Below are 10,083 nucleotides of genomic sequence, written 5' to 3'. Positions count from 1 at the left end.
AAATCAATATAGAACATGCCCAGACTTCAGGCCTGTCTTCTGAATGACCTGCTAAAGAAAATCGCATGAGGATTTGGCACTGCGTACATTGTCACTGTGTTTGTATTGCACTTTCAGGAGCTGTGTGCAAAAAAATGTACTTCATTTATACGGAGGTGTACGTTTCCTCAGATTTTGTCTGAACAAAATATTTCCTATATTTTGTCTCTACCTGGCCATTGCATTACTGGAATGGTTGCAGGATGGGTCGTAGTTCAGTTGTAGCGCATCTGTTTTGTACATATTAAGTCCCAGGTTCAAACCTTGGCCAGAAAAGACTCTTGCCTGAGATCCTGAAGAGCCACTGCCAGTCATTGTAGGTGATAATAAGCTAGATCACAGAACTGTAGAGTTTAAAGGACCATTAAGGATCATCTAGCCCAACTGTGCTGGTCCCAGGGGGGTTACCATGAGGCGTGGTCAAAGTCCGGTCCTGGGCCGAGGGTCTAGAGACTGTCCACCAAGGGCGAAGCGGGGTCTAAAGCAAGAAGCCGGGCATGGTCGGGAACTCTGGAAAAACAGGTCTGGGTGCTGGCAGAAACAGGTTTCCAACGTTGTTGCTCCCGCAACCTGGGACTGGGCTGACTGGCCTTTATCTCCTCTGGGGCCTAGGGCGGTCCCAGCCCACAGGTGACTCACCTCTCCTGGCCTTAAGGAGAGCACTCCTCCTGAGAGAACCCAGTTCCCTCCGCCTCTGTGCCCTGAGCCTCTGCAGCTCAGGAGAGGCTGGAGGGTTACTGGACCCACCTTCTCCTGACAGCTGGGAGAGGAGCACCTGCAGGCAATGGATCCTCTATCACCTCCGGAGCCAGAGTGGATTCATCTGGTGTCTGCCCCTGAGGATCCGGCACAGGTGCAGGCCCTTCAGATTCAAGGCCCTGCCCTGGCTCAGCCGGCCCTGGAGGCGGGGACTCCTGTGCAGGCTGGGATTCCTCCAGTTCAGCCTCTGAATCAGATTCCCAGGCCATCACACCAACCCTCTGCATTGCATAGACCAATAGTCGGTTGCAAATATTTTAAGACCATTATATTCTAGTTAGTGGGAACGATTAAGGAAGTGTTTTGAATGGGTGGAGGTGGCAAATATTTATTCACGACCCCCTCCCTGAAAAAGAAACTTGGTGAGACCTGGATTTGCATAAAATTACCATATGCTAATTTATAGGTATAGATGCAAAATTGGAAATAGCTACTGTACTGTAATTTAAATAGAAATAAATCACACAGTGGGGCCAGATGCATTTTGTTCCTGTTTAGTCTGCTCTCCCAGCTCTGTTGATGGACAAGCCCCACCTTCTGCTGCTCTGCATTCCTTTGGTTCTTAGTATTTAAACCAGATTTGGACCGGCAGCCCATCAAAGAGAGGGCTGTCTCCTCACAGCTCTATAAATAGAGGACTGTAGTTATCTGCAAAGTAGGACAAAGTAGCCACCCTAGAGACAGGGGAGTGTGTTTTATGGCAAGGAAAGTTCAGGCTCCTTGCTGTAGAAAACAAAGCAATTTCTAGCCGTTGCAATTATTTCCCTCAGCACAATAAATGGCATTTGACTAAAGAGGTCTTCAAAGCAACCAATTAATTCACAACCATGGTGTCATTTTCATAAATGTCTATTAAATCGTGTGCATTCGGCATTATATTATGAACTTGTCGTTTTCATTATAATACGGATGAGCGTGAGATTTACTGGCAAATGGGCAGCCAATAATATCGGGCTGCTGCATGCCTTTATTTAACACACACACACACACACACACACACATATACACACACGGAAATCATTCTGAGGGCTTCTACTCTTTGAGGGATGTTACATCTCATTTATTGTAGTCATACTTCTTTATAGCTGCATGCATGCAGTCAAACAGAGAGATATATTAACAGCATGATGCTTAGGACAAGCCTGTAGGGCAAGGATTGGGAACCTGTGCTGGACCCCAGCTCTCATCAGCCTTAGCTAGCATTTCCAATAGTCAGGGATGGAGAGAGCTGCACTCCAGCAATTTCTAGATGGCCAGAGTTTTACCATTCTTGCCTTTGGCCATACAAAATAAACTACGCCAAGGTTTTGGATTCTTCCCTCTCTAGATAATGAAAGGTAAAGGGCTGTGCCCCAGCAGACCTTGATTGGCAATGTAACTGCTGCCTGGCAAACCTGAATCGAGGGCTTCCATCAGTGCTGGTGAGATCTGATAGACTGCTGGACCCTGGAAACTACCAGAGGATGCTGAGTGCTGCTACTGACCCAGCAAACTCTGTAAAGATCTCCTCCACCGAGCATCAGGAACAAAGATCACTTTGCATGTATCAAATGATCTGTAAAACACCAAATACTGTTTGGTTGGTTTTTTGTTTTTTTAAAAAACAAATTACTTACTAAAAGAGAAAGTAACGATTCAGCTGCTAATGCTGTTCTGTACAACAACAACACCTATAAGTCAATGATCACGCGCGCACACCTGTTCCTAGCTTGCACCTGCCTGTTCTAGCACTTTTTAAAGGAAAGTGTAGCTCTGGCTTATGGGAAGGAAAAGACACGGAGGGCAAATCTGATTAGTTCACTCTCAGTTCTGAGCCAGGTGAAGTCTTATTTACAAGATTTTATGAGATTCTTCTCCCCCCCCCCAAAAAAACACCACACACACACCAAGGTGACATTTAACAAGTCATTAAAAGGCATATTAAAAACAATCAATTTTTAAAAGTTAATTAAGGTATTTTAAATCAGTAGCGAAATAGCCCTACAGCAAAAAGCGTTAAAAGCAAAGAGGATCTTTTTTTAAAAAAAAAAAAAAAGCTGAAGGGCTGCATTTTAATAAAGTGCTTTTAATAGTACTGCTGTTTTTACTATCTGCACATTAAATTTCTTGCTACATTGTTTTAATTCAATTATAGTTTAGTTGCTTTTTAACTATTCTGTTTGATATGTTTTTAACTTTTTGTGTTTTATCCATGCTTGTTCTAAATGGTGAGCCATCTCGAGTCCTGGTTCTGAGAAAAAGATGGCAACTGCTGCCATCTCCAAGAAGCACACACTGGCCTCTCAAGTTTGAGCTTTCTGCTGTGAGAGCTCTGCAGCTTATTTTTCCAGTGATGAGTCATCAGGTAGCTTAACTCACTGTAATGGGAAAATACCAGCCTTTTCTGACGCTTTTGCCAGAGTGGAACCTCTTACCTAAGGTAAACTTCCCTTTACAGCTTTTTAAATACAATGCATTCAAGCACACATTAAACGTATAATGTTGACACAATGGACTGGGTCAGCCACTGTCAAATGCTTCAATTTACTTGGGAGAACTTCAAGTAACTCCCAGTACATTTCCGAGCACAATTCAAAGTGTTGGTGCTGACCTTTAAAGCCCTAAATGGCCTCGGTCTAGTATACCTGAAGAAGCGTCTCCACCCCTATCATTCTGCCCAGACACTGAGGTCCAGTGCTGAGGGCCTTCTGGCGGTTCCCTTGCTACAAGAAGCCAAGTTACAGGGAACCAGGCAGAGGGCCTTCTTGGTAGTGGCACCTGCCCTGTGGAACGCCCTCCCACCAGATGTCAAAGAGAAAAACAACTACCAGACTTTTAGAAGACATCTGAAGGCAGTCCTGTTTAGGGAAGCCTTTAATGTTTAATAGGTTATTGTATTTTAATATTTTGTTGAAAGCCTCCCAGAGTGGCTGGGGAAACCCAGCCAGACGGGCAGGGTATAAATAAATTATTATTATTATTATTATTATTATTATTATTATTATTATTATTATTATTATCATCATCATCTTTCCAGCGCTTTCCATATTGTGCTCTCCTCCAGGTCAGTTCAACTCAGGCTGCTGCAGGTACATATCAAAGTATCCATGGATACCGGCAAGTAGCTTTGGTGCTACATGCAAAGCGAACAGAACTGGGTTGCTTTGAATTGACTGCATTCCTTCTTTCCTGGTGAAGTAGACCATCATGAAGCAACTGAAACGAACTCCACGAGATGAGAAACTAAACACAGGAATATTGAAGTCAGTGATCAGGGCTGAGTTCTATCCTGTTATTCTGGGGATTTCAGATAACTGTTTTATCACTTTAAGCCTCTGCAGTTTCAATTACATTTTAAAGATGCAAAGTTTATTGAGCTTTCCCCCTCCTAATTTGTTATCAACAGGGTACTACAAGTCAATGGTCTCATAATAAGATTGTAGCAGAATTATAGAGCTTCCCATCCTCTTAACCACCTTTCCTTCTACGTGCACAAAAGCGAACAGTCAAATAAGGATCGTTCAATACCCACGAAGACTCTTAGATCTAAATTGTTCTCATTTAATCAGAATACTTACCCATACACATGAGTGGCATTTCCAGCTGTAGCAGAACTTAAAAGTTTAAAGTACTTGGAGTTCCATTATTCTTCCCTTCATATTTATTTTATGGGGCAGCCGACAAGTCAGAGAAGAGGGAGCGCATGCAGAAAGGTGATCCTTAATCCTTTCCTACTCAGTCTATTTCCAGAGCACTGCAGTTTTGCATATGTTCATGATTTTCCTTTTAAATTCCCCCCCCCAAAATCTACATGAAATAGCAACCCCCTCCAGCCAACATTACCCCCTTCCCAAAGCCCACCCTGCAAATGCAGGTTCCTTAAGGGAAAACATTGTTCCAAAGTGTCAGGTGGGAGTCCAGTGGGTGCCATTGTGTGTTATATAAGGCTGTTGTGTCCCATTCCCACATCAATATAATTTTTTGAAATACATGCACACAAGAATTCACATTATTTTCACTGCATTTCATATTAAAATACAAATTTTCTTGTATGCATTTTATCCTAAAATATGCAGGGGGGAGGAGCTTAGAAATACACCACAAAATTCAGACAAGTGCAGAAACTGTAGGATAACTGTATTTCAAACCTTCTAGTTACTGCAAATCATGTCTGTTCACATAAAACTGCATGCTGAACAAAATATTCAAGCTTCCCCAGTTAACATACCAGCAAATCTGCCCTTAGAGCTGGACAATAGCCTTTGGGTCATCTAATCAACCCTTACAATGGGATGCTTGATGTATGATTAGCATCCCCAAGAGATACCTGCTCATTCTGCTTCAACAAAATACAGCTATAGGCCAAGGTATGCAGACAGTAGTTACACAAGCTAGGAGCAGGGATGAGCAAGGTACATGGGGGAATTCCTTTCACCTGTCAAATGTGGTGTCGCAAGAGTGAAAAAGAAGCCACCCCCTAAAACTGTCACAATAAACTGTTTGTTGGAGTTGTAGTGCATCTGTTGGATCGAGATTGTGGTCCTCTCAGTTTGTTTGTGAGTATAACCATTTCTTTGTTTCATTTAGATAATGTTTACTCATACCAATAGACCACACCTGAGGCACCAGACTAATAAAAGAAACAAGGGGGTACATTAATATTCTTGGTTTGTGATATTATACACACTTATTTTATACATGCATATGATTGAATTTCCCCAGTAATGGACCCAAATTTCAGACACAGAAGGTTATTTCTGGCACATTCAGTGTCCTTGCAAAATGGCTGTCATTGAATTGTCTTGTGTAAATCATAGCTGCGTTAATGGGCCAAATGCTTCACAGTGACCTACAACATGAAATTAGAGATCTCCGAGCAATAAATCACTCAACTTATTCATTATCCTTGACATGATGATGATGATACTAATAAAAAGCCTTGTTCTTCAGCATTTCAGTATCTGGAATCTATTCAGAACAAGCACATCATTTGTAATTTATCTATAGTAGAAATTGCTTGACGTTGTTACGTTACGAACCTTAGACCATACCTGGACAACATCCATCCAATTAAATTTTAAGCTCCACATCAAATGGAATGGCAAAATGTGGGCATGGTGGGCTTTCATACCAGGAATGGCAAGCTGGGAACTTGGTCCTGGGTGCTGCTGCCAATTGAAAGCCCTAATGCGCCTGCACATAACAAGCTCCTAGCGCTTTGCCCTTCCTGCTCCAGTAAGTGCCAGTGACCCACTGTGTTTGGGAAGCTGGAAGAGCAGTGGTGCCACATTTACACTACTTCTACTGTATTGCACTCAGACTCTGCTTGTGGGGTTCCCATAGGCATCTGGTTGGCCACTGAGAGAACAGGATGCTGCTGTTCTGAACCAACAGGCTCTTCTTATTTCCTTATGTAAAACTGCTCTCTTGCTCCTCACAGCGCTGGGACGAAGCTCTCCTCCCAGCCCAGCACTGTGACAGGAAAACACCATCTTCACTCAGAGACCAGTCGCTGGAGAGAAGATGCAGTCCTCTCCCTTCCCATTGCTTTGCTGGGATACGACAAGAGGATTTTTTAAAAAATACAGTTTGCTAGGAATTGAGCTCCATAAAACAAAAACAACAAAAACGGGAGGGCAAGACAGGAAATACTGTGGAAAAAATGTCAACGATTTGTGCAGGCTTCTCTATAAAAAGACAAAGGGTGACAGTTGTAGATTAACCTGCTAGTGCAGAAGCAACCTCAGAGTGGTTAAAAGGAGAGGCCGTTCTAGTCTTTCAGGTAGCCTTTCAATGTTCTCCATCTGTGTGAGTCACTTCTGTCTAAATGTCCCAGTCACATGGATGGTGCTTGGTTGAATAGGTCTTTCTGCAGTGTTGGCACCACACAAGTGGTTGCTGGCCAGTTCCTGTGCAGCTGTGAGACTCTGTGCATGATCCAGTCATGTGCTTGGACCTTAAGTACATGGGTCTGTTCCACATATGGGCCACTGCTGATTCCATGGGACAGACCCATGCAGTCCACTGGGTTGGTCATGTCAGTGTTTTGTGTAGGATATGATCCTGAATAAGTAGCTGGGAGATCCTATAAAGGGTACCTCTGTCAATGATGTCATTGGCTCTTAAATAAAATTTAATATACCATATAAAGCTGCCTTATACTATGTTAGGGATGGATGGAGCTGCCAATTTCAGTTTCTCATTTTTACAGTCTTAAGTTTGGTTCACTCTACTACCTCATGCATTTGTCTTTTGTTAATTATGAAAATTTGCATGAAAATCTTATTCAGTTTTGTGCACATGTCTCCTAATGCACACATCTTTGTATGCAATTGTGCCTAGTATTAGAATTAGCTTCTGTATGCTTTTAAAAAAATGAATATACCCACTGTTGTATGTACTTTTTACTGATAAACACATGTTGGCCGGAGAACGACATAGTAAAAATGCAAAGAAGAGTGAACCTCAAAGGAGAGCTGTGTTTTGACTCACATATTGACTTGGAAAGGACAAATTTTGTCAATTCTCATTCAAATGAGAATGAATTTCTCTCTCAACTCTGTAGTCTGAGGAACCTGTGGCTCTCCAGATGTTATTGGACTTCAACTCCCATCATGCCTGGCATTTGGACCTGCTGGCTGCGGCTAATGGGATGTAGAATCCAAACCAAGTGGAGAGCCACAGGTTCTTCAACCTTGGCCTGGACAGTTTTAGGTGGATGTTGGTCCTTCCAACCAAGTACACTCTATACTGACATATTAGGCCACACCACCTACTCATAATCCTGGGCTATGCCTCATCTGTCAAATATTTTAGTTGTACAACTCCAGAGCCCCCTCAGCATAATTAGATATTATACTTCAGATTTGAAATCCGCCTTGAAAGTTTTAAATGCAGTCACACAGTACCCCTGCTATTAAATCTCCAATTTATTTTCAGCGTAACATTTTGAAGCTTTGAACCTCACAGGGACTGTAGAGATTACATTACTGCTGAACAAGTGTGTATTTCAGATGAACAAGTGCTCCTGAAGCAAGCGATTGGGCTGCTCAGTCTCAAGTCTGTGTCCCTAGGATTACACTGGAGGTTATTTGGGGTCAGCTTCAAGACCCAGATATTTCCATTTCCCTCCGAGACCAAGTTCACAACTGAGATAACAAAAGATGTGAGGATGAATGCCGCCAGACCTCTCTTTCCTGCAATGTAAAGCTGTTTTATGATGCTCCTATAACGAGACAATAAAGAGATCTACTTTACAGAACAAAAGAGTTCAACCTTGTGGAAATGCACAAAGCACTCAGGATATACAGTCCCATGATGCCCAGCAAATTCCATTTAATAACTGACCATAATGGCTGTTTTGGCTCAAGCTTCACAATGTTAAATCATCTATATGTTAGCTCCTAGATGTCCCCCATTTCCAGGCACCACCTGGACGGCCTTCCTTATTTAGCCACACCTGACCTCTCGCTCATGTGTGATTTTTGCCTCTATAGAGCTGAGGAACAGGCAATATGTACAATAGGGATGGCTGGATTCTTTGTGCCTTCTACTTCCTCAGCTGGTAATGGTGAGCTACCTTGGGATGGTGGAACTGGCTATACAATTTGTGAGGGGGAAATTAAGGCAAAAACGATCAACCAGAGGAGGAATGGATGAAAACTATGGAATGCAAAGAACAGAAGACAGGAGTTTTCGGGGGGGGGATGAGGGCCTAACTCAGGAATGGACAACCTTTCTCAGCTTGAGGGCCACATTCCCTTTGAGTAAACAACCAGTGGTGTGCAGGACCAAAGGCAAAAGTGAACAGAGCAATGAATACAAATGGTGTATTTACACAACAGGCTAGTTTCCAAACACACTGTTCTCTATGCCTTATCGAGGCAAGCAAGAAATGTGATCAGGGTTTGCACTTTCCAGCCATCCCAAAACACTCAAAGAGAGTGTGAAGCAGTTTCAGTAGGGGGTGTGCCTGGGGAGGGGGGTGAGCCTTGTGAAAAGTTGCAAGGGCCCATTTGAAAGGTTTGGAGGGCCACATTTGGCCCTTGGTCCTGAATTGCCCCATGTCCTGGCTTGGTGAAATAAAGTAAACGAGGAATCCCACCTTTAACCACTACGACACACTGGTGTATAACGGAGTAAAAATAAAATAAAATAGGTAGATTTAAAAAATAAGTTAGAGTAAAATGAAATGGGCACTGATAATTTAAAATATGTCTTTTCTGCAGTGGGTCCCCATTTGTGGCATTCTGGGGGGTGGGACGACAACAAAAAACAAACAAACCAAGGAATCCCACCTTCCTGCCTGTCAGATAGAAAGAAAGAGACTATGCACAGAACCTCCTTTCTGCACATATTTTGCCACAGCTGTTTGGGGGAATGAGTCATAGAATGTATACCTTTTGGGGTTTTTTAAGAGTTTGCTTTTCTTTACCTGATTGGAATGAATGACACTATGTTTATGTAGCTCTGCTGATCCTCTGTTGAGAGGAGCTCACAGCAGCTTACATCTGCTTCCTTCCCTGGCAGCCGGCAACTCTTTAGGTCAGACCATTCTCCAGGCACTTGTTTGCTTCTATACATGTGGACAAGGCAAGACTGCGTGTGTTGCTTTTGTTCTTCACACAATGAAGCTTTCTCCCTGGAAGAAAAGGAACAAAATGCAGTTGCTCCCCCCCTTTCATTTTAATGGATTTATTATGTGAAGTGACAAGACAATGAGAACTCGCAGAAAGCCAGAAGTGGATATTTCAAAATGCAAATCCAGTTGTTCAATCTGCTATGAGCTCGGCTATATTGATTGCAGTGAACAGGCCTATTGCTGTCATTTTGCCCTTGACATATGATGATAGGCAGAAGAGCCTCACAGGCCTTAATTTTGGATGGTCTCACTTCAGCCTTTGGAATGTCACACCCATCAAAGTTGAGGGCAGGGGAAGGGAGACAGCTTGGAGAAGTAGCTTTGTGTCTGAGGAGGGCATTTAATTGGAGTCGCCAAAAATGGAAACAGCCCAGGAGGGCTGTGGGGATGCAGAGTGTGAGTTTTTGGAGATCGAATGCTGTTTTCTTTCGGCATTTGTTTTCTTCTAGTGGGCTGAAAGAGTGCTTCACAAATATTCCCATAAATTCCCTTCAGGTGATTCGTTTTTGGGGAAAGGCAAAGGGAGACGCGGGTGGCACTGTGGGTTAAACCACAGAGCCTAGGGCTTGCCGATCAAAAGGTTGGTGGTTCGAATCCCTATGACGGGGCGAGCTCCCATTGCCCGGTCCCTGCTCCTGCCAACCTAGCAGTTCGAAAGCACGTCA

The sequence above is a fragment of the Podarcis raffonei genome, chromosome 5 (assembly GCF_027172205.1).
Source record: "Podarcis raffonei isolate rPodRaf1 chromosome 5, rPodRaf1.pri, whole genome shotgun sequence".
Taxonomy (NCBI): domain Eukaryota; kingdom Metazoa; phylum Chordata; class Lepidosauria; order Squamata; family Lacertidae; genus Podarcis; species Podarcis raffonei.
The sequence above is the reverse complement of the archived record's forward strand: the minus strand, read 5'-3'. Positions refer to the sequence as shown.